The 23456-nt window shown below is 39.7% G+C and overlaps 1 long non-coding RNA gene across 1 annotated transcript in view; it reads left to right on the top strand.

Annotated features, from left to right (window-relative positions):
• The window catches only part of LOC129497232 (uncharacterized), a 43527-nt gene that overhangs the window by 11509 nt on the left and 8562 nt on the right, over positions 1-23456 (top strand). The window contains exon 2 of the long non-coding RNA XR_008661906.1: positions 9619-9677. This is a non-coding gene — a long non-coding RNA (uncharacterized LOC129497232). The remainder of the gene's footprint in view (positions 1-9618; positions 9678-23456) is intronic.

Raw genomic sequence — 23456 nt, 5'->3', positions numbered from 1 at the left:
TGATCTCACAACCTTGTGATCATGACTAGAGCCAAAACCAAGAGTTGGATGCTTAACCAACTGAGCCACCCAGGTGCCCCTGAGATTCTATTTTCTTCTACATAATGGAGATATTATATTTTTTTAAGGACTACATGAGAAGAATAGTCAACAGTTTAAGTTCTGGTATCCAATAGCTCTGGGTTTAAATCTCATCATTGTGTCTTAACCTGCTCCATCATCTCGAGCAAATTGGTTAATCTCCTTAAGGCTCATTTTCCTCATCTGTGAATTGGGGTCTATTACAGAATTTATCTCATGGAGTCATTTGAATTAAATGGATTTGATAAAATAATGCATGGAAAAGTTAGAATGAGACCTCATACCCAGTAAGAATTCAATAAATGCCAACTATTACTTTAGAAAAGTGCTTAGGATACCCAACACCTGTAGGCTGCCATTGGCAGAGACACTCTGTAGACCTGTTACAGAATAATGGAACTTACATAACTTTTGTATGTGAATGACATTCTGACTCTTTTAGCTATCTGAAATGGCCCCAAATTCTTCTGAAGAAAAGGCTTTCTTGGAAGGATCATGAACATCTGGATTAAAAAGAGCTTACATTCTCAAAATGTAGTGGGTTGGAGATATTTTTTATTGAACATAGCCATCTTGTGATTTGATTTCCCCAGGATATGAATCAGAGAGAAAAATACTGAATTTTTGTCCCAGAAAAAAAGGGGAGGACAGGCGGAGGATTTTTCACTGGTAAGGCAATTTACACACTTGTCCTTTTCATAGTGAGTCATGGTCTATGATACATTTCATAGCAATGTCTATGAGTTTCCAAATATGGAACAAGACATATCAGCCAAATAAGGAATAAAGAAAAAAACAGACTTTTAATCCACCTAGTTACCATTCACAGAATTCTAGAAGTAGGACTTTAAAAAAAAAAATGGCTGTGCCAGCACCTCACGTGTAGTCATATCTTTAAACCCATTGAGAGAGAATTAGCTAATAATTTTCAAAATACCTTTAACAGATAGGCAGAGGAATTCCATTACCAGCCCTACTTGTTTTAAAACAAGTTCTTTCTTCCTAATATTTTCCCCAAACCATGTTTCTTTCCTGCTATAACTTGAGGCTAACTCTTCTTTTCTTGCTTTCATATTGGCTGACCTAAGTTCATCTTAAAATGACATTGTAAACTTTTAAAAAAGTTATTAAAGCTTATCCCTTAGTCTTTTTATTTTTCTAATCAAGCAAACTCATTTAAAAAGCTCCCTTATGTCCAACTTTCATTGATCAGGTCATTTGAGGTTACTATTCTGAGGGTGATCCCTAGATATTCTAATAATAGAATAAAAAAACACCAACACTTTGTTACATTCACTTGGGCATCCCCAGGACCTACTGCCACTCAGAATTTATCATAGGTGCTTAAATAAAATGTCAACTGAATGGATAAATATAGCCTCATGTTTATAACACTTCTTATACTTTATAACAAGCTTTAACTTTCTCAAAAAATCCTGTCTGAGGTTCTCTTCTTTTTCCTGCCTCCCTCCATCCTCAAATCTTCTTTTTTCTCCCATTCCCAAATCTTGCCTTTATTTTTTTTTTGCCTTTATTTTTTTAATTAATTTATTTTTTTTCCAAATCTTACCTTTAGTTGCAAACACAGTAAGTGGCAAAGTGGAGGTCTAAGCTTTGGTCTCCAAATCATTTAAGTTTATTGACTTAATATGAACATATATTTATCAAAGCAGAGGTACTAGTGTTTTGAAAAATATAGATCTCCATAATTAACCTCACACTCAGATAATGAAGAGAATAATAGAAAGAGTGCATATCCATTCTAACATGTCTGTCTGGAACATCTCAACATCGTGATATTTTTTAATTGCAGAATGTGATTTGTTCACAGATAGCTTTTAGTGTTCTCTGACCACAAGCTCTGGTTTTCACTGCCTTTCTGCAAGCTTATCATTTTTTTTCATGTGATATATCCGCATTTTGTTCTGGATATGAAGTATTAACAAGACATGACAGGGCACTTTTAAGCTCTTCATCACTGAGATGTCTTATGGCACCTCAACTGAATGTTGCATGATCAGTGCAAGGACCTTGGGACACCTCGTGATGAAAAACTTGCTGCTTCTACAGATTTTTTTGTGCTGAAATCAACCATCTTTACCATTTATTTTGTTGACTTTTCTAGAACTTACAAAGGTGGGTATTATATGATCAGGAAGACAGGGTTTTTTGCATTCAGCTCTTCAAAGGCAGGGTCTGTTTCAGAAATTTTTATATCCCCATCTCCTAATCCATGTCCTGGCACAGAGGAGGTACTTCATATATAGTTTTTTTTTTTGTATATAGTTCTTAACTTGAATTGACAGTAATAAGAAAATACAGGAAATCTGAGACTCGGTCTAGACTTTGTCCATAACAGTGTGCCCTTAGATAGGTCACTGAGCTTGTTACATTCTCTGTAAAATGGGATTTCTGTCTACTTTTGAAAGACCAATGGGAGTGGGAGAGTTCCAGGAAATTGGGCCTTACACAATATTTGTGTTAAACTTCACAGACCAGGTGGAGTTTAATCCTTAAATAAATAACTTACAAACTGATGGCCCTTGTGTGAATAATCAAAACTAAGGGACTCTTGGTGACCTACTTGTGGGTCAGTATTTTTAATGCGTATGTCATTTTTGGATAAATTCCTACAGCCCCCAATATCTGTTTTTTCCATTAAATTCACATTCCATTTGGATCATCTTTATTGTTGAAATAGAATTGTCAACTTGGAGATATGTTGAGAAGTGGTTTGCTGCAATTTAGTTTCATAAATCTTAACAGGAAGAGCCAGGAATCCAGTGGCTCAGAGCATTGTGAAATCATTAAATCAGGTTTCTGGAATATGTAAGCGGCCTACTACTTTCTCATTAATTTGAGGCAGAATGCCCAGAAAGAGTATTTCATAAAGGTTAGTACAAGAGAACAGTCCACTGACTCATTGTTGGGTGCTGGATGACCTAGTAATTTATTGCATTTATCAATGAAGGAGATCTGTATTCTCTTAATGTTCTCTTACTAGGAAAGACATTGTAAACTTGTAAAGGAACAGTTCTGATTATTTCTCTCATTTTGTTTTCTCAGTGGTTGTCAAACTTGAGTAGGTATTATCATCACCTGGAGGACTTATTTTTTTTATTTTTTAAACATTTTATTTATTTATTTATTTATTTATTTATTTATTTATTTGAGAGCGCAAGAGAGCAAGCATGTGAGCAGGAGGAGGAGCAGAGGGTAAAGGAGAGAGTAGGGGAAAGAATCTCAAGCAGATTCCATGCTGAGTGTGGAGCCCAGCCCAGGGCTCATCTCACGCTCCTGAGATCATGACCTGAGCTGAAACCAAGAATTGGATGCTTAACCAACTGAGCCACCCAGTCACCTCCAACCTCCTAGAGGACTTATTAAATCACAGATAGCTGGATACTCCCCTCAAAGTTTCTAATTAAGTAGAGCTAGGGTGGGATGGATTTCCACAATTTACAATTCTAACACGTTCCCAGGTGGTGCTAATGCTGAAGGTCCAGGGACTACATGTTGAGACCACTGTGCTACCTTAAGATTGCCGAGACTGGTAAAAATAAATATTCTGTGGACCGTTGCTGTTTTCTGAGACTGCATTAATAAAATGGGACTTAGATAACTGTCAGTAGCACAAACCACAGGCAGATATTGATGGGTCAGAGGGTCTGTATGGAACTACGATAAATACTGGAAAGAGAAACCCAGAATTGTATTGTTGTTGTCTTTTTTTCAAGTTGAACTTTCAGCTTCTTCATGACTTTGTAGAACACATTATTGTGGTCTTTTCCAAACTTCTTCTTGAGTCATCTGGATGTATATTGCCTAAATCTTTAAAAGCCAAAGAAAGATGAAATGTCTGCATTTTCCCCATATTGTCATTTTTTTTGGTTCCATACTCTTTCTCCACAGATGGACCATGTATCCCAGTGTCCTCTCCTCTTGCTTTATGATATAATTAGATAGATAATAGACAATAGATAGGTAATAGATAATGTCTAGATAAGAGACAATAATCCTCTATCGAGTTATTTTAAGTTGAATACTTATTTCAGATAGGCACAATGTCATCAATTTAGGTTATTTTCCTAGAGCCTATTTCATTCAATTCAGTTCAATGCAATTTTAACACTCATTGACTGACTATATGTCAAGCACTATTCTAGATGCCTTAGGAACAGACATGACCAAGACCAACACAAACTCTGCCTTTGCAGAGCCTATAGTCTAGCAGAAACAAACAGATAGTAAAACACATAAATCAATACATTATATCACTGGTAGTAGACCCTATGGAAAAGAGGAAATGAAATCAGGGTAATAAGGTTTAGGACTTTAGGGGCTATCAGGAGAGGGCTGTGTGTATACTTGCAATTTTAAAAAAGGGTGCCATTTGAGCCAAGATTCCCCAATGTAAGACTACAAGCTTGTATATATATCTGGGGAAGAGTGTCACAGCCAAAGAGAATAGCTGATGCAAAGGCCAAAAGGCAGGAGCTTGCCTAACATACTTCAGAATAGCAAGGAGGCCAGTGGGACTGAAGCAAAATGTGTGAAGGGAAAGTAGTAGTAGATCTGAGAGGTAACAGAAGCAGTCAAGACCATATAACCAAGGCTTTGTAGGTCATTGGAAAATATGTTGGCTTTAATCTGAGTGAAATGGGAGTTGCTGCAAGGTGTTGGCTTTCAAAGAAGGATCTGTCTGCATGCTGTATTTAGAATAGATGGAGCAAGGCAAGGATAGATGCTAAGAAACTAGGTATGACACAATGCCAGTAAACCAAGCAGAGATGATGTGGCTTGGGCCATGGGTTGGTGAGTAGTTAAATTCTGCATATATTTTTGAAAGTAGACTTCAATAGGATTTCATGACAGATTGGATGTGGAATGTGAGAGAAAAAGAAATCAAGGTTTCGGCCTGAGGAACTAGAAAGATGAAATTCCTGTCAATTGAGTTGTAAAATGCTGCAAGAAGAATAGGCCTGCTGGGAATACTGGGATTTGGGTTTGGGACATAGAGTTTGCCATGACTCTTTGGCACCTGATTGGAGGTGTCAGAATGGTTGTTGATCATGTATACGCAGGGCTTATGAGACTACATTGAATACATCTGGGCTACAGATGGAGTTGTCAGCATGTTGTATTAGAAGCTGTGAGGCTCAATGAGATTCTAGTGAATGGGTATAGATAAAGTAGTGAGGGCCAGGACTCAAGCCCTCCAGAATTAAGAGAGCAAAAAGGGAAAAAATGGAATTACAGGGAGAGATGGGGAAGAAGTGGCCACCAAATAAAATGTCCTAAAAACCAAGAGAAGGAAATGTATCGAGTAAAGTGAAAAATAGTGTCAAATGCTGTTAAACGGTCAAGTAAGACAAAGACTGAAAATTTACCATTGAATTTCACAACTAGAGATCATCAGTGACCTTAATGAGAACATATCTGGTGTGTGGTAATGATTCAAGCCTGGTTTAAGTAGCTTAAGATAGAATGCTAGAAGAAGACTTGGAAATAGTGAGGAAAGCCAGCTCTTGAAGTTCCTGCCCAGGGTGGCAAAAGTGAGGTCAAGCTGAGAGTTTGGTGGTGGTGGTGGTGTCTGTGTTGGCTTGGAGTTGGGGGAAATAACAGTATGGTTGCACATAGATGGAAATGATCCAGTAGACAGGGACTAGATTAATGTTTCAGGAAAGATATGAAGAATTCCTTGAGCAGTTTTGTTGGGCTGGCAAATGGCCATAACATCTAGTATCCAAGCGGAAGATTTGGCTTCAGAGACATCAGGTATTTTTCATGCACGGGAACAGACATGTTGAGGGTACAAATGCTGGTGGGAGAGATAGATGGAGTATTGAGACCCTGTGCAAAATCCCCCTTTGACTGCCTCAGTTTTCTTCAAGAAGTAAGAAGCAACATTATCACATAAAATATCAAAAATTATTCAAAAGAAAATAAAGCCCAAATATATGTCTCTACAAATATGTATTCAAAAAATAAAACAAAGCCAAACACAATATAAAAAGTATGCAATAAATGTTTCATTTTAGGAGTTTTCTTAAATGAACTGAATTGACTGAGGTTTTAAAATAGAGATGTAATGTCTTTTCAACTAGGACCCCTTCTTTTCCTGGTAAATGTCTCGGTATTGAGCAGGCATTCTTCATTGCTCCACTAACCTTCAAAATTGTTCAAATTAGGGGTATTTGTATAGAATCGTTTTATTTGCCAATTCAATGTGTATGAATGTCTATAATATTTTTTAGATGGTGAATGGGTGGAGTAGTTTCCATGGGAATTCTTCTAAAGTGATCTCTTGCTCTCCATTTCATCAAGATGGCTGACCTCTACCATCTTGTCAGTGTTGTCATTTGGCACTTTTCAAGATATTGGCTGCAGTTCTTTAACAGATATTAATAGGAGTTTTAGCCATTCTTATTTAAGATAAGGTCCTAAACTTAATTGGAGAGAGGAAGCACACATATGATTAAAAAAAACAAGAGAACTAGTAGACCCTTTAATTTAATCTAAATTATGTTTCCTCCCCGGGGTCATTCATATATATATATATATATATATATATATATATATATATATATAACCTTCTGGAGGATTGAAATTATATCTTAGTGCTTTTCTTTAAACAAAATTTATAAAACACAATTCAGAAGGCATTGCATAAATGTTTTGCAAAGATAATAAAACATGTTTAAAAAATACTTAGTGGGAGGTTTTCATATTGGTGAATCAAGTATGTTTGAAGCAAAAGAATAACCATAAATAACATTGAACTCAGAGGAGCACCTGGGTGCCTCAGTGGTTGAGCATCTGCTTCTGTCTCAGGGCATGATCCCAGGGTTCTGGGCTGGAGTCTCACATCGGGCTTCCCACAGGGAACCTGCTTCTGCCTCTGCCTATGTCTCTGCCTCTCTCTGTGTGTCTCTCATGAATAAATAAATAAAATAAAAACAACATTGAAGTCAGAGGATTGTAGGGGAAATGAAATGGGATTTCCCATGTAAAGTGTTTATTATAGCACATTTCTCATGGTAAGTGTCCAATAAATTACGCACTAGGTATAAGGTGATGTGGTTCCTTAAGAAAGGTACAATAAAATTGTCAAAATTAGGGAGCTATTCTTAGTTAGCTGTGTATTTTTTGGTCGGGGGGAGGGTGGCGGAAGGCTACCATAGCCCCACATTACCTCATTGAGGAGCAGTGTTTAGCAGTAGAACCATATAAGGATCAAATCACAAGAAACAATTATTTAGTGTTATGTGCAAGACACTAGAGTAAGTACCTGAAATATACCTTTTATTTGGTCCTTATAATAGACCTACACAGTAAGTTGTATTAATTGTGTAGATGAGGAAATTGAACTGGGGAGACATGATGAAGGGTTACAATGGGCAAGCTCTCTGCAAATTGCTAAGTAAATTAAAATACTGAGCTGCCCCATGAGAGAGCAAAATCTGCACCAAGATCACTATGTGATTTGACTCCTAAGTCCACACTCACCCTTCTACTACTATGCTACTATTGAATCGCTCATCTACATCCAACGCAGATTCAAGTGCATATTGCTGGCTTGGTCAGAATCAAGGAGTCCATGTACTTTGCTATCCATCATGGGACTCAGTTTATGCTTCTGAACATGGATATAGAAATGGTATTAATAGAGATGGAAGACCATAGGAAACTCTCACCTTCTATCCCGTGAGAGAAAAAGCTCTTCCCATTCCTGAAAGCTATCGTATAGTTTCTTTAGAACCTGGCTGTGTTTCAAACTCGTATTGTACTGGTGGATGAACCAAAAAATTTTCTTCCTACAGGAATGCCAAAGTGAAAAAAAAAATGAAAACAAAACAAAACAAAACAAAAAACCCAACAACAACAAAAAAAGAAAACCCCACCTAATTTTTAAGATTTTCCTACTGAGAACAAAGGAAAATCAAGAACAATAACTTTTTTTTTTTTTTAAGAGGAAAACCAAATGGTGGTAACTTGGTTTTAACAGCGTTTAATTCTTTGGAATTCTCCAAACTAACCAACACTCCCTTCTTTCGTTCATGGTAATCAGTTGTTTAACACTAAGAAGCTCCATTTATGAATGAAGGAGAACAGTTTGGCAGAACAACTTACAAATACAATATTTAGTTCATGAATGTTATGTAAATGCAATAAATTCATCAAATAATGAATACATAGGCAGCCCAGGAGGCTCAGCGGTTTAGCGCCACCTTCAGCCCAGGACGTGATCCTGGAGACCTGGGATCAAGTCCCACGTCGGGCTCCCTGCATGGAGCCTGCTTCTCCCTCTGCCTGTATCTCTGCCTCTCTCTCTCTCTCTCTTTCTCTGTCTCTCATGAATAAATGGATACATCTTAAAAAAAATGAATGCATACAACATAATATTTTGTACCTGAGTTTATTCCAGAACAAAAAAGAAGTCAATACAAGCATTTTGAAAAAAAGTTAAAGTAGAAATATCAACTCTCCAGTTTTCAACCCTCTTAAATATCTTAAGATGTGAAACTATAAACTCTCTGTTCCATCTATAGTTGGCCACCTAAAATAGGAAAAAGGATGCCAGAGCATCAAATGGGTTTTTTTCTTTTTATAACCTAGATGGGAGATGGGAAGTTCTCATTTGGGAAGGGGCAGGAGCACTGCCGGGGTTTCCATCGTGAGTTTAGTATGAGAATAACTATGTACAACCATATGATGGATTTACACTTTCAATAGAGAAAAAAAATGTTCATTCATGTCTACAAAGACCAGTTTAGAACAGGAGAAGCTGCTGTTAATTGAAGTACAGATCTTAATGGCTAAAAGGGTTGATAAAGATAGAAATAGTTACTAAGAGGAACTGTGAGTTTCTTTTTCTCCAAAGAATTTTAAAAATCTACTTAGCCTGCTTCTCTGATAACCTAAGGGCTCTTCCACTGGGAGACCGACTTTGGCACTGATGATTCTCGTGAGGGCACCAGGGTCCCATGGAAGTCTTCCCTCCTCCTTATCCCTCTCAGCACTTGCTTATATTGTGTATACCTTGTATACATTATGCTACAAGTGAAGCTTGCTTGGCTCTTCCTCATGCCCAAGAGCCAGCTCACTTGTCCCTTTTGGCTGATTGCAGAAGGCCTGAAATCCCTTGAGAGAGAGGAAGAGAAAGAAGAAGAAGGCAAAGACCCAACCCAGCTTCCTCCAACTTTCATCCATTTCTTCTGAGGATGCTGTGACTCATCCCTGAGTTCTCCACCCTCAAGCAACTTCCACCAAATCACAGCCCCCCAGATTCATTGTTGAACAATTTCCTTAGTGGTATAATCTTGTTCTGAGATTACAGGGAATGATGATTTTATTAGAGTTCTTTCAACAAACTCATTTAATTATTGTTGCCCCTTGGCAAGTGCCGTGTCACCCTCTGTGCTCCATGACATTCCACGAACACCTCATCCTGCATTACTTTCCTTCCTTCTTTTTTTATAAGTCCTCCTTTTGTTTAGTTTAGAACAAGTCCTCCTTTTTTTTTTTCCCCAACAGACTTGTCTTGGAAAAGATGGAGAAGAGCCAGTCAACTTGGCTTCCTTGCTTCTGCTCATGTGAGTATCACTTATATTTCTAACTATTATGCAAGTGTTATTAAAGCTCTGTATTTCTCCAGGTTTCTGTGGAGGAACTGCCTTGTTTGATCTTTGCGATGCTGGCACTCTTTTAGAATTAACCATGGAAAAACTTGATGACACTTCCGTGGTTCTTATAAAATTCATCTTAGGGGTAATTTTACGGTGTGTGTTTTCCCCCTTGAATGTTTAAGAGAGCTGGATTTCTGTCTCTTTGTGGAGCATTCTAGCAGCTGTGTCTCATTTGCTTTGCAAGGGCATCGGAAGAAATTGCTATTTTGGAAGCTTCTTAACATATGGGATAATTGTATAAAGCACTTTACAGTTTGCCTAGTGCTTTCCCATTATTTTACACAGTTCATTTCTCAAAGAAGCCCAGGACATGCTGTTTACATTTTTCGGAGAGAGAGAAATAGAGGTCCTGAAGAAGTAACAGAAGCTTGTCAGGGCAATTTATCTCACTCTGGAATTAATCAACAGATTAAAATCTCTTCTTTCAGATCCCTTGTTACCTATGACCAGAAAGCCTCCTGCCTTGGGGCACCAGGGTAACTCAGTCAGTTAAGCATCCAACTCGTGATTTTGGCTCAGATCATGATCTCAGGGTTGTGAGATTGAGCCCTGCGTCAGGCTCTGTACTAAGCGAGGAGTCTGTTTCTCCCTCTCCCTCTGCTCCTCCCCCTGCTCACACTCTCTCTCTCTCTCTCTCTCTCAAACAAATAAATAAAATCTTAAAAAAAAAAAAAAGGAAGCCAGGGTGCCTGAGTGGCTTATTCTGTTGGCTGACTCTTGATTTCAGCTCAGGTCGAGATCTCAGGGTCCTGGGATTAAACCCTGTGTTGGGCTCCATGCTCAGTGCACAGTCTGCTTGTCTCTCTCCCTCTACCCCTCCCCCAACTTGAGAACTCTCTCTCTTTTTCTCTCTCAAATAGATTTTTAAAATCTTAAAAAAAATCTTCATGCCCTTTGAAATAAACATGTAGATGGACACACCTGCTACACATCTGCAGAATGTGTAACCTGGCTAGTGTTAGGTCTGCCCTAGCCAAGAGCTGTCTGAATGACTGGACATGGGCAACAGGGCTGTTTAGCTCTGTTATTAACAGTGATAGAGTGGATGGCTCAAAGCACCAGTTTTGAGATCAGACTGCCTAGGTTTAAGTCCAACTTCCAACCTTTCTCAGCTGTGGGACATTGGATGAGTCACTTAACCTTTCTCAGACTCATTTTTCTTATCTGTCAAATGGGGGCATTCATTACTACCTCATGGGATTAGTGTGAGGCTGAACTGACCTCATCCATGTAAGGCTCTAAGCACACTGCCTGGCACACGCAGTGAGCTCTCAGCAAATATTAGCAAGTACCATGTTGTGGTTCCAAAGGTGGCCACCTGGTCATTCTTTCCTAAGGTTCATTGCAGTTGATTTGTTTCATGAAATGACACCTATGGCCCAGTCAGGACTGGACATAGTTGGTAGACTTAAGGGGAGGTTTATGGGGCAGAGAGAACTTACACTAGTGTTTGTGCTGCTTTTAAGAGCTGTGGTATTTATAACTTCTCTCTGTCATTTTCTTCAAAATACAAATGGCAGTGTTGCTCCTCTTGAATAATGTGGAAAACCCACAAAGGGCCCAGGACACTCATACCCACAGTATATCAGTCTAGGATGTTTCGGATGGTAGCACACAGCAAAGACAAAAGATGACCTTGGTTTTCTTACCATTCCAGTGAGAGTAGGATGTAGAGGAAAGAGCAGGGATGTGCCTAGCTGTGAATGTGCTGTTGCTGGAATACAGAGACTGAGTCCTGCATCTCTGTCAGTCTACTGGGTATACTGAGCAAAGCGCTTTGTTGTTCTGTGCCTCAGTTTTCCCAATTACAAATGATAATTATTAACATCCACAGAATACCAGTTTGTACCCTAATTGATGGGGCTTTTGCATGGTGGTTGCCATGTCCTGGGAAGCCCTTCAGTCCCATGAACACTGGGATTGTTCATGCCCTAAATATTTGCCTCTCAGCTGATCATGTTCACCATAAGAACAGTGGATATAAAGGTGCTTTGACATTTCATGAACAGCAACAATCAACTCAATTCTGAACACCTGGGGTCCTGAAATAGCACTTTGGGTTACTGAAAGAAAAAGATGGCAATAATACAGTATATCATTCCTCAAGTGAGAATATCACACTTTATTTTTTTTTTAAATTTATTTATGATAGTCACAGAGAGAGAGAGAGAGGGGCAGAGACACAGGTAGAGGGGGAAGCAGGCTCCATGCACTGGGAGCCCGACGTGGGACTCGATCCCGAGGCTCCAGGATCGCGCCCTGGGCCAAAAGCAGGTGCCAAACCGCTGCGCCACCCAGGGATCCCGAGAATATCACACTTTAATTCTTTTATAAGCTGCTTAGATATATGTAATGTGACTGGAAAATTCCATTAATGGATACACCATGCTTTACATCATTCTTGTGTGTTTAAACACATGTAATTGAAGGCATATACAAGCATACACAGAACAGTTAAGACAACTACTTTCTGGTCATGACAGATTATTTGCATTGGAAAGACCTCATTTGAAACATTTGTATTTCGCGAAAAGTTCTGTTTTGCACCCAAGGCGTATTTTTGAAATAAATTGATTAGTGATTTGTCTTAGAAAACTTCAAAGGAAAACAGACTAGTCTGGGGAAAATGACATAACTGACCATCTATCTGGTATCTGCAAAATAAGTACACACCAAAGGCTAACACTCCATTGCTAGGAATTAACCCGAGGCAGCATCTGTGTTCAATAGATGTGAAAAAATATTACCCAATGTGCACATAGGAGAATTAGAGCAGTTTCAAAAAAAATATTCATTTAGTTTTCTTTCATATTATATAGATTGCACTTGAGAGGAAATTCAAAATGTACAAGCATGCAATTGCTTGAAAATTCAAATTTTTTCATTGACTCTTGTGTTTTTACCTAGAGGCATCCAACCAGAATCCAAGCCAATGTAATATCTAGAAATGCCAAAGTGAAGCTTCTTGTAGACATGCATAACAAGATAAATAATACATAAATAGTACGTACTAGTAAAAGCATAAAAACGAGTAAGTCTGGTCCAACTCAGTTGCTTATATTAAAAAAGAGAAGTAGTATTTATTTTAAAAAATAGACTTTTAAAATATAGCAGCTTGTTTTCTGGTTGCCTTAAAATGGGACATGTAAGCCTTTGAGAAAGATCTTAAGATACTTGAAGACTCGAATGCTTTTTCCTTATCCCAGAGGACCTATTGCGGCCTAGGGTGCATGGCGGGCACTCAGTAAAACCTTGTTAACTTACAGTGAATGTTCTACGTATTAGTAATAATTCAAAATAACATGATGAAACTGGAGTGAAAAGGGCATGGTCCACCAGTCCACATTCAACTTTTCCCCAAGGAATCAACTACTTTACCTCTCAGACAGAAGCAAAGAACTCATTCAAAAGCAGGGCTGAAGGCTGTTGGAGTTATTGTTGTTTACATTGCCTGGGACAGAGGAGTAATTATGTTGGCTTCAAAGGCCTTTTCTTCTACCTCCCATCATGGCATGCAAGTGCGGGAAGAAGCCTTCATTCTGCTCCTGTGTTTCACAAATGGAAACCTAGAGGAGGGACCAATTTGCCCAAGGCCACAGATTCAAACCTTCCCAGATATTTCTTAATCCAAATTTAATTTCTCCACATCTCACCAAATAGAGCTATAGATAATTTTCATGGCGCTTTTTTTCAGTTTAGGAGATGCCCTCTGCCCTATGTCCTGCCCTCCCATCCATTGTTACATCCTGCCATCCCAACCCCACTACTCCTTTAAGAACTCTGCTTTCTTCTATCACCTTCAAATGGCATGTTCTTTGCCCTCCGACAACATGCTTGAACCTCTACTCCAAGGTCTTAGGCTACACGAATCTTCTAGTTTACCCTAGTGCTATATAAATATAAGGGCCTTCATCCCACACAGCCTTTGATAGAGCGATGCATAGCTCCAGGCTTTTACTTATTTCTTTCAGGCTTCAGTAATGTGAGTCAAGGCTTTTGCTTTATGGTTAATTTAGCTGATGATGAGAGCAAGCTGAAACTCGTGAGGATAGACAGAGCTGGAGCAAACCGAGGTCATAGCTTGAACAGAACCTCCAAGAAGACAGATTGTCTGTGGCTCTTAGAGCTTCCTTCCCCTGACAGTAGTGATGCGGACCAAAAGTAGAAAAATGACAGTCTCTTATGAGGGGCACGTGAGGGCGCAAAGATTTTTCAAAGCTCGGCCCCACAGAGAGGAAATCTGGCTGATATTTATTCAGGCCCCTTCCTTTTAAATCTTGATTACCCTTGGCTCAGTTGGTGCTGAAACTTATGCACGAGCGACAGGTGATTCTTATGTAAGAATGGAATCTCGGGCGTGATAAATTTGGTCTTGAGAAATCTCAGTTCAGTTGCTGCAGATGGCAGTGTCATGATGGCAGAGTTGGAGAGAGGCATCCTGCCGGGCTGTGGGCTGTCTGCGAGATGGCTACTCAGTTCAGAACTGTCTGAGCCAATTCCTTGAGGCTCAAGGTCATGACCAAGGGATACAGCCCAGCTGCAGGGTTGACATTCATTCTAGCAACATTTTTCCCTACTTCCCTAGACACTGCTGCTGACTCATTCCCACTCACAGGTCCAGAAAGAATCAGGTTGCAACCTGTGTTCTTTGTGAATATCTTTATAATTTGGGGTCTCTACCATAATTAGCCTCTGTTGGGGGGTGAATTCTGTGCTTGTCAAAAATTGCTTACACTATAGCATTTGCACAATCTGGTTGCTTTGGCCAAGGAGACATTTCTGCCCACCTCATTCCTGGCAGGTCCTGCAACTTTCAGGGCACAGGTTTTTAGCCTTAGTTTTGAGGAGTCTGTAAATCCCCTCAAACTGCATCTACACCCAAAAACTGTGTGTATATATATATATTCTAGGGAAAGCATCCACAGCTTTCATAACATTATTATGAGAAGTATGCGATCCAACAAGTTGTAAGAGTCACTATTGTAGATGAAGGAAATATTTGGAGGCTTCGTTTGTTCTCTTTCAACTGGATTTCCCACTTTGAATTTTAGATTGAACTTGATCAGAGGTTGGCAACGTAGGGTAAGCTTTGGAGTCAGACCCATGACTGAGGGCTTAGGCTCTAGCTCTATTTCTTGACTGTGTCACCTTAGATATGTCACTTCTGTGCTTCACATCTTTATTTGGAAAATGGATAAAATATCGCCACCTCATTATGCTGTTGTGGGAATTAAATGGGAGTATCTATATCTATCAATCATCTATCTATCTATCTATCTATCTATCTATCTATCATCTTGTGATGTACCTGGCATTTGTTCACTGTTCAATAAACAGCGGCTAGTAGTGGTAGGACTCATATGGAACTCATAACTCTGAAGCATGTGGGAGACATTAATTATTTTACTAGGCATTCTCTTGTCCATTCCTATTCTCCATTCTTTTCCTTTAAAGACCACCACAAACATGACTTACTTTGAAAACTATGAAAGAAGATGGCTTTATGTGGGGACATTTATCATCGTGGTATTGTGTGCTGCTTTTCTACTTGGGGATTTGAGGCCAACAGTATCCAATCTAGTCTCTTGTTTTGGAATCAATATTTCTGTAGTGAGTGTAAAATCATCCTAAATGGATTTGAGATTGTCCAAAAAATTCTGAAGAGAGAACACACTAAGAGTGAAAAAGCTATGTTTATGAAAATATCATGAAGGCTAAATGTGATGTACTAGGAAAACATGCCAGCAGATTTCACTGTACACCCATGAGATCTATATCCTGACTATATTGATAGATACTATTCAAGGGAATGTGAAAATTCCTTCTATATGTGCATTTCTGTTGGTCTAGCTCATTGCCTAATCCATAGAAGGTACTTAATAAATATTTGTTGGATGGATGTACATCATATTTTCATTATAACACAAATACCATATTATTTATGTCCTGCTTATGTTGTGCCAATAAGGAAAATGCAATCATCCCCCATGTAATGCTCTTATGAACATGTTTCTGAGGCTCAGCTGACTAATAGGACACTAAAAGAAAGTGCCTTCTACATCTGTTTCCTATGACAAAGGAATTTTAGGGAGTATGGGTATAAGGCTTTTGAGTGAGCCTTTACTTTTTTGTCTTTTGAAGATTACTTATTTGAGAGAGAGATAGTGAGAGAGCAAGCGAGCACAAGTGAGGGGGCGGGCAGGAGAAGAGGGAAAAGCAGGCTCCCCGCTGAGTAGGGAGCCCAATGCAGGGCTCAATCTCAGGACCCTAGGATCATGACCCAAGATGAAGGCAGCTGCTTAACCAACTGAGCCACCCAGGTGCCCATGGATGAGCCTTCTTATGTATGTGTGAGTTGCCATTTAATTCATAAGTTGTTGAGTTTTGCAGTTACACCCATTCATACAGAACAATTCTTTAGGAGCCTACAAGAATCTTGTGGATGTGCACTCCACCCTCCTTCTCTTGACCGTATTGTTCATAAAAGAAATACTAAGCAAAAATCACAGTGGTTTTGGCTTGCCTGACTTAGGGCTGAGACCAAGTAAAAGCCAGTATGTTCTGCATGAAGACAAAAGTCTTTCCTTCCAGTAGGAAGACTCATCTGAGAAGTTAGGGGAAAGGTAGCTGTGTGGCCAGGAGAGCTGCCTGCAGCAGCAAGCTTCTTCATGAGGATAATTGAACCTGGAGTGTTGGCATCCAGAAACAAGTGATCATGAGGGGAACCACAGAAATGAGGAGATAGCAGGAGCAAGAGAGAATGGAACAAAGAAATTATCCCCCAAGAGGACAGTCTTTCTTCTTTCCTTTATTGAAACTCAAAGCCCTGTATTTCTTTGATTACTCAGAGCTGTATCTCAGATGTGTTTCCCACATTACCACATATGTGGCCCTCCCATCATCCCTGTCTTACAAGAACATATAAGCAAACACATGGGATTGGTTCTTACCTTGTATTTCTATTTGGGGATGAGAAAAAGTCATCGACATTTATTGAGTATCTACAGGTGCCAAGGAATTTTACTTACTCTCCAACTCAACATGTTTCAGGTAGGAAAAATTGAGGCTGCACAAGTTAAGTAACTTACCCAGAGTGGCCCCCTAAGTGATGAGACCAGGTTTGGAACCCTTGGCTGTCAGGCCCTGTGTTTATTTCTACATGGAATGCCTCAAGACAGATAGAAAATCCTGAGAAACTGAACAAAAGGACATGCTTGATGATAAGAAGTACTTTGTTTGAAGACATGTTTTCTTACTTCCTTGCAGTCCTTTTCAGTACAGACCAACACAGAGAGACAATCATTCATATATCCACACACATAAGCCTGGGGCCTCTTCCATTTTCCCTACTCAACAACAGCAAAGGTTCTATTTCACAGATGAGGATATCAGAGTCTATGACTACACATCTGATATTAGTCAGAACAGGAAGGTCGTGGAGGAATGCCTCTCTAAGTGCCAGATCAAAGAACTGTATGTGGCCAGGGCATGTTGGTTTTCCTCCTACCCATCTTGACATTCGAAGTAATTGCACTTCAGCTTGAATTTTTTCTAAGTCAACATTATAACTCACTTCTAGGTCTCTTTTTCAAATAGCTTTGTTTAGTGTTTCAGCGTCTGTGCTTCTTGATAATTTCTCAAATGCCTTTCTTCCTCATCCTCTATCACTGCCGCTCTTCCCTACTGAAGTTGAATCCCTGGTACAAAATAGTATATTGAAGGTCAGATGCAAGTCAATAGGTATCTCTGTGAAAACCAAGAGAAACAAAAGCTTACCACTTCCCAATATTTATTAGAACATACTGAAAGAGTTCATGTGTTGGTGCCAAGGTCAAGGAGGTCAACCCACACTTGAGCTCAGGCATTTGAGTTTGCCAAATGAGTCAGTCAAATGGGAATGTTGGGGTTTCTTGGCTGGATGTATGTCAATATTACTGTGCATAAAAGATGTCCATTTGTTATACCAGCTTTTGCTATCACACTGAAACCATCAGTTTAAAGAATGTCTAATGTCCTGAGTGCACTTGTCTTTACAAGAAATTCCTAACTTGCAAGGGCAGATAAATTTTGTTGAATATTTTTCAGTCTTCGCTTTCTTTTCCTTGTCACTCCCTGTCTATCCACTGTTTCCTTCATGCCTCTTCTGAACCCCTACAAGAGGTAGGCAGACTCTCTCCTAGCCGACTGCCAATACCAGCACACATACAATTATTTCTGTACTGTCTCTCTTCCCTGCTAGAGGAGACATTCCATGCACACCTGTTTTTCCCTCTTCTGAATAATTCATCTGCAGGTCACTGGTGCCATATACCGGCTGGCAAAAACTAGGCACTCAATAAATATTTGTTGAATGGATGCAAGATAAAATGAATAGAAAAGCATATTAGTTTATTTTGCCACATGTTTGGCTTCACAGAAACATTTAGATTTTTTTCTTCTGAGCATCTTTCATTCATAATGCCTCTCTGCTCTCCTCAGTCAATATTTATTGAGCATGTTCGATGTGTCAGGCACTTGAATATATGCCAACATGAGTGAGACATGATCCCTACTCTCTACTCATGATCATGTTGGTTCTGAGTCAGGCAGCCATTGTTGGTGAATTACCAACAACTGTGGGTGGAGCCTAGAAACAGCTGTTTGTGAAAGGATGTAGAAGAGGAAGACATTACCCTGATCTCGAGACCCTCATAGCTCATGGGGTAGTGAACAAATATATACATGAAATATATAATAGATGCCTATCTTCTAAGTAGTGAGGTACATTAAAAGTGTAAAGGTAATTACCCTTGTAGAGGTAAAATAATGACTTCTTCCCCCGACAATGAAATCTCTCTGATACTTCCATATAGTATGTAATTTATATTATAAATATTCCTTCTGTACTACTGTATGCTCAACACTAAGCCAGGGCAATGAAGAAGGAAAGTGTGAGACTTGCTTCTAGGAAGGTGCAGGCCAAGAAATAAGTGTGTGACTCATACCTGAAAATGAGAGTGACTGTAAGTGAGCAGGAGAGAGAAGAAGAGAGAAAGGAAGGGAAGGGAAGGGATGGTAAGAAAGAAACTTTCTTCTTCAGTCCCCCGTGTCTAGGTCCAAAGAATTCCAATGATGATGGCTTTAAATTCAGGAATTTTAACTTTCTCCCTGAGATGTTTTTTTTTCCAAGACAGAGCTTGATATTGTTTACGTGACAGATGTGAGTTTAGTAGAAATATAAGAAATGTCTAAATAACTCCAGGTAATCTAGGTTATTGGAGAGAGTAGCCTGTTTTCAGGTGTCTTGTTTTATTGTGAGTTAAGACTTGCAAGGGATTGTCAGATTTAGCCCCTCCATCTCTACTAACCATACATTATCAACATTTTTTTTTCATTATCAACATTTAAAAAGATTTTTTTTTAAGTCTCTCCTCACCTTTACGATGGCTAGAAGCATTAGATCTTGGGTTCATTTAGTGCATATTTTCTTGGTACTTACTAGGTGCCAGCCAGCATTCCAGGCCCTAGAATTTATCACCCAAATCATTGACCTGGCTGCCATTGGTAATATTGGTTTTCCTTTTATAAGATTTCAAAGTGCCTCTGAAAAGGTCTTTAGATTCCCCCCGGCCTTTTTTTTTTTTTTTTTTTTGACAAAAGGACTCCTCATGCATGCATGTGATTTTGTTTTAATTGCTAAAAGGAATATGAAGCAGAGCTGGAATAACATAGAAACTAAAATTAAAACAATTTGAGAATTTCAAGAACCATGACCCTTTAGAATAGTCCTAAGCCACCACTTTGTCAGGCTCCTGGGAGCAAGACAAGACAAGCTGAAAGGATGATTATCTACAATACAATTGCAGGAAGAAGAGTGTTTTCTTTTAAATATTGACCTAATGCTTCCTGTGCCTGAGGCACAGACTGGGCACTTCACATGCATGATTTCATTCCCTTCTCCCAATAACCATGGGAAATAGATCCCATTATTCCCATTTGATAGATTAGGAAAAGGGGGCTCTGAGGGAAGTCACCCCAAACCATATACCTAATAAATAGGGTAGAGAATACTTCAGTATAGATCCATTGACTTCAAAGACCTTGCCCTAGGTAGAAATCTCAGAGTATTCTTTTTAAGACTTAGAACCAGTTCTTGGTGACTCTAAGAAAGCCTTCTCTCTCTGAAGACTAAAGGAGGGGTTAATTTGGTTTTGGATTTTGTCCTAAAAACCTCTGGGATTTATTGGAGGATGCTATCACTTGCCATTTTTTCGCCTGCTACACATTGAACATGCTAGGGAGTCCCTCTTCAACTCAGCCATCTGTGCTCTTGGCTTTTAAATTCCATGAAAATGACTGGACACATTCTTCTTATTCCATCCATACCCAAGGCCAGTGGGAGACATTCTGTTGGCTTTCTCTGGTAATCTTTCCTAACACTGGTTTCAGTATCTGTTCCAAGGTCTTCATTCCATCTTCCTTTTATCCCTTTTGTGTATGTGGGTGTGTATTTTCTATATTATTTCTCATAATCATTACATTATGTTAATGTAATTATAACACAAATGTATTAAAATATTAAAGCCGTATATTTTAATCATTAAGACCCAAAGCTCAGAGAATGTCCTCAACTGTTGATTTTAGTAAAAGAATTTAAAGAGCAAGAGCAAATAACAAGCAGCTTCTGAATTTGAAAAATATCCAATAAATAGCGCAGAGATCCAACAGCTCAGACCAGGTTTGAATCATCCATCTTATATGGCTTACGTATAGGCCTACCTAAACACAGGGAATTGGATTAGTCATGGGCATATGATTTTGCAACATAAGGAGCATTTGAGATCCAACCCCGACACTGTAGAGAAGGAACTAAACCCTGGAAAGGTTAGTGATTTGCCCAAAGTCAAACGGGAAGGCAGCATGGGATTGAAAGCAGTGATTCTCAAACTTTTATTTATAGATTTAAAAAAGCAGATTGTTACAACACACATTTCCTGAATCACAGTCCCAGATACTCTGATTCAGATCAGGGGTAGGGCCCAGGAATCTGCACGATTAATGAGCCTCCAGGGTGATTTGGCGGCTGGTGGTCCTGAGGCCACACTTTCAGGAACACTAATCTGGAATCTCGGCCTTGTGACAATTTCTTCCCAAAGGACTGTGTTGCCTCCCTACATTAGAGAACATTCCAAACAGCACAGAAGACTCTTTGTGATTCACATTAATGCTCTTTTTTCCTGACTCAACAGCTAATTCCCGATTGCATCATTCACTGAGAAGTGTTCCTTTACTCCCTAAGCCCCCATCAGGTACCAGACACTGTGCCTGGAGGTAGAGATACACATATTTGAACCCAACTCCAGCTCCAAAAAGCCCAGACTTAGCAAGAGGAGTAGCTACTGTCTTGAGCTCTTGCTTTATACTCACTTCACACAGCTTATCTCATGCAGCCATCTCTCAGCCTACCTTTAGGTAAGGCTGTACATAATAACAATATGGTTTGGGAGTTTTTCATATTTATAGAATCACTTCTTCACACTTAGTATGTCCTGGAAGTATTTCTTTGTTCTTTCTTTGTATACGTCTGGTCTTTATCACAACTAGAGAGCATTTCTCAATACTGGTGGGCCATCATGCCTTTAACCATTCCCATATAGATGAGTGCTCAATTGCTTATATTTTTTCCTACTACAAAGTCCCATGATGGGTTACAGAGTAAATATTGTTATCCTCATTTTACCTTGTCCAGGACCTGTCAGTGGCAAGATTTCAGATTTGAATGGAGGCCTATTTCAAAGACTACCAAGTTACCTTCCTTTCACTATTATGCCTTTCGATAATTGCAGTAGAAGGGCATCAGTGCTGGATGAGGTGGGTACTAAAAGATCACCACCAACCCAGCTGCTGATGGAACCTCAGGCACAGTCATCTGAGGAAGTGACATTAGAATAAAACTTAGAAGTCTTCTGGGCAGAGAGGAAGAAAGCCATTTTAGGAAGAGGATTAGGCATTTTATACACCCATCAGCTATACCTTTGGTCACCTACTTGGGGAAACCTGTAATACACACTTGAGGAGAGGTTCAGAGAAAAAAAAAAGACATGATATTTGCACACCAGGATCTAACGGTGTGATTTGTGGGTGTGGGTGTGCCTATGCATGTGTGAAAAATACTAGAGTAATGAGCTGATGAGAACAGTATAAATAAATACCTACTTCACTTGGCAGCTTTGGCAGATAGCTGGAAATGAGTAGGCCGTGGGGTCCTGTCTACATGGCATGGCACAGAAATTTGCCCTGTTAATAGCTCAGTTTCTCCTCCTGAAATGAAGAAAGTACCATCTAGTCCCTGCCTACTTGACAGGGATGTTACAAGGCTTGGTTAATTTCTGTAAATGTTTTGAGCTCCTCCGATGTGTGTTCTGTAAATAGGAGGTATTAATAGCAGCCATCAGAGCTGAAACAAAAGTGAATTGAGCTACAGCCATTTTCTGTGAAAGTAATACAAATGCCCATAAAGCGTGAAGCCCACACGGGGTCCATCACATTGACCCTTCTTTAAAAGGCACCCTGGATCTCATATAGGACATCACGACAGCTCAGGCCCTGATCTCAAGTGGGAAAATTCAGAAGACTGGCTGGATTTTCCAACGTTTAATTTCCCAGCTGATTACTATGATTAAGAGCCCATCTGGCACAGCCCATTTGCGAGGTGTGTATGCAGGGAAGTGGGACTCTAGGAAAGGCTGCAATCTAACAGGAAAAAAAGAAAAAAAATGCACAGTGGAGCCAGTGCCATTTTGGAGCTCTCTGCTAAGATGTTTAAATAGGAATTTCATTGTATTAGCATTAGTGAAGCCAGGAGGCCATATGCCGTAAGAAAGGCAGTTAGGGAGCAAATGTTTCTCTTTCTTGGGCTTTTATGTTAGCTTAGTGCGGATTTGGTGGTGCATTTGTCTGCCATGGGTCTGGAGGCTATGAACATGCTAAGAAGAAAATCCAGCTTTGGGTTTCAGTGGTGACATACCAACATCCGTACCCATGAACTCATAGCCACTAAGTATGTGGTGGCTAGGGAGATGCAGTTACCCTCCCACACCAAGGTGGTGGGGATCACTTAGGACAAGGGGTACCCTACAGCCCATGTTCCCTTTCTCCTAGACCTCCAAAGAAAGCTCTGGGCAGGGGGTGGAGGAAGCCATATGTTAGCTCTCACATCTTCTCGGCCTCTTCAGTGTAACTGCACTTCCAAATCAATTCACAGGCAAGTTGGTCTTGTAAGCACTAATAGGACTTACAGATGTGCAGAAAAACCAAGGTTATGATGCTCCGCTGAACTCCCGGACGGAATTTCTTGTAATTCTCTGTTACCCAGGGGATCCTGTGTAAACTCATTCCAGACAGATTTTTTTTATTGTACTTTATTTCTGAACTCCAACCAGGCCTTCCCTTTGGAGGTCAAGGCTCCCAGTCTCCTTGAAAATTCCTACCTCGAAGGTAGAGGCTTCTGACTCCTGTGGTCCCCATTTCTGCCGGGGGGCTCTTAGGTCCACAAGGAAAACTCATCAGTGACTTGATCTTAATCCCTCACTGTGTGTGCACAGGTCACTGAAGAACATCTGGTAGGCTCGACCTTTCATGTCCGTTTGCCAAATGGATTCAAGTGGGGGTTACTGGAGAGAACCCATCTGTAGGCCTCTGTGGTGA

This window comes from Nyctereutes procyonoides, unplaced genomic scaffold (assembly GCF_905146905.1).
Source record: "Nyctereutes procyonoides isolate TBG_1078 unplaced genomic scaffold, NYPRO_anot_genome, whole genome shotgun sequence".
NCBI classification, from domain to species: Eukaryota; Metazoa; Chordata; class Mammalia; order Carnivora; family Canidae; genus Nyctereutes; species Nyctereutes procyonoides.
The sequence above is the reverse complement of the archived record's forward strand: the minus strand, read 5'-3'. Positions and strand labels throughout refer to the sequence as shown.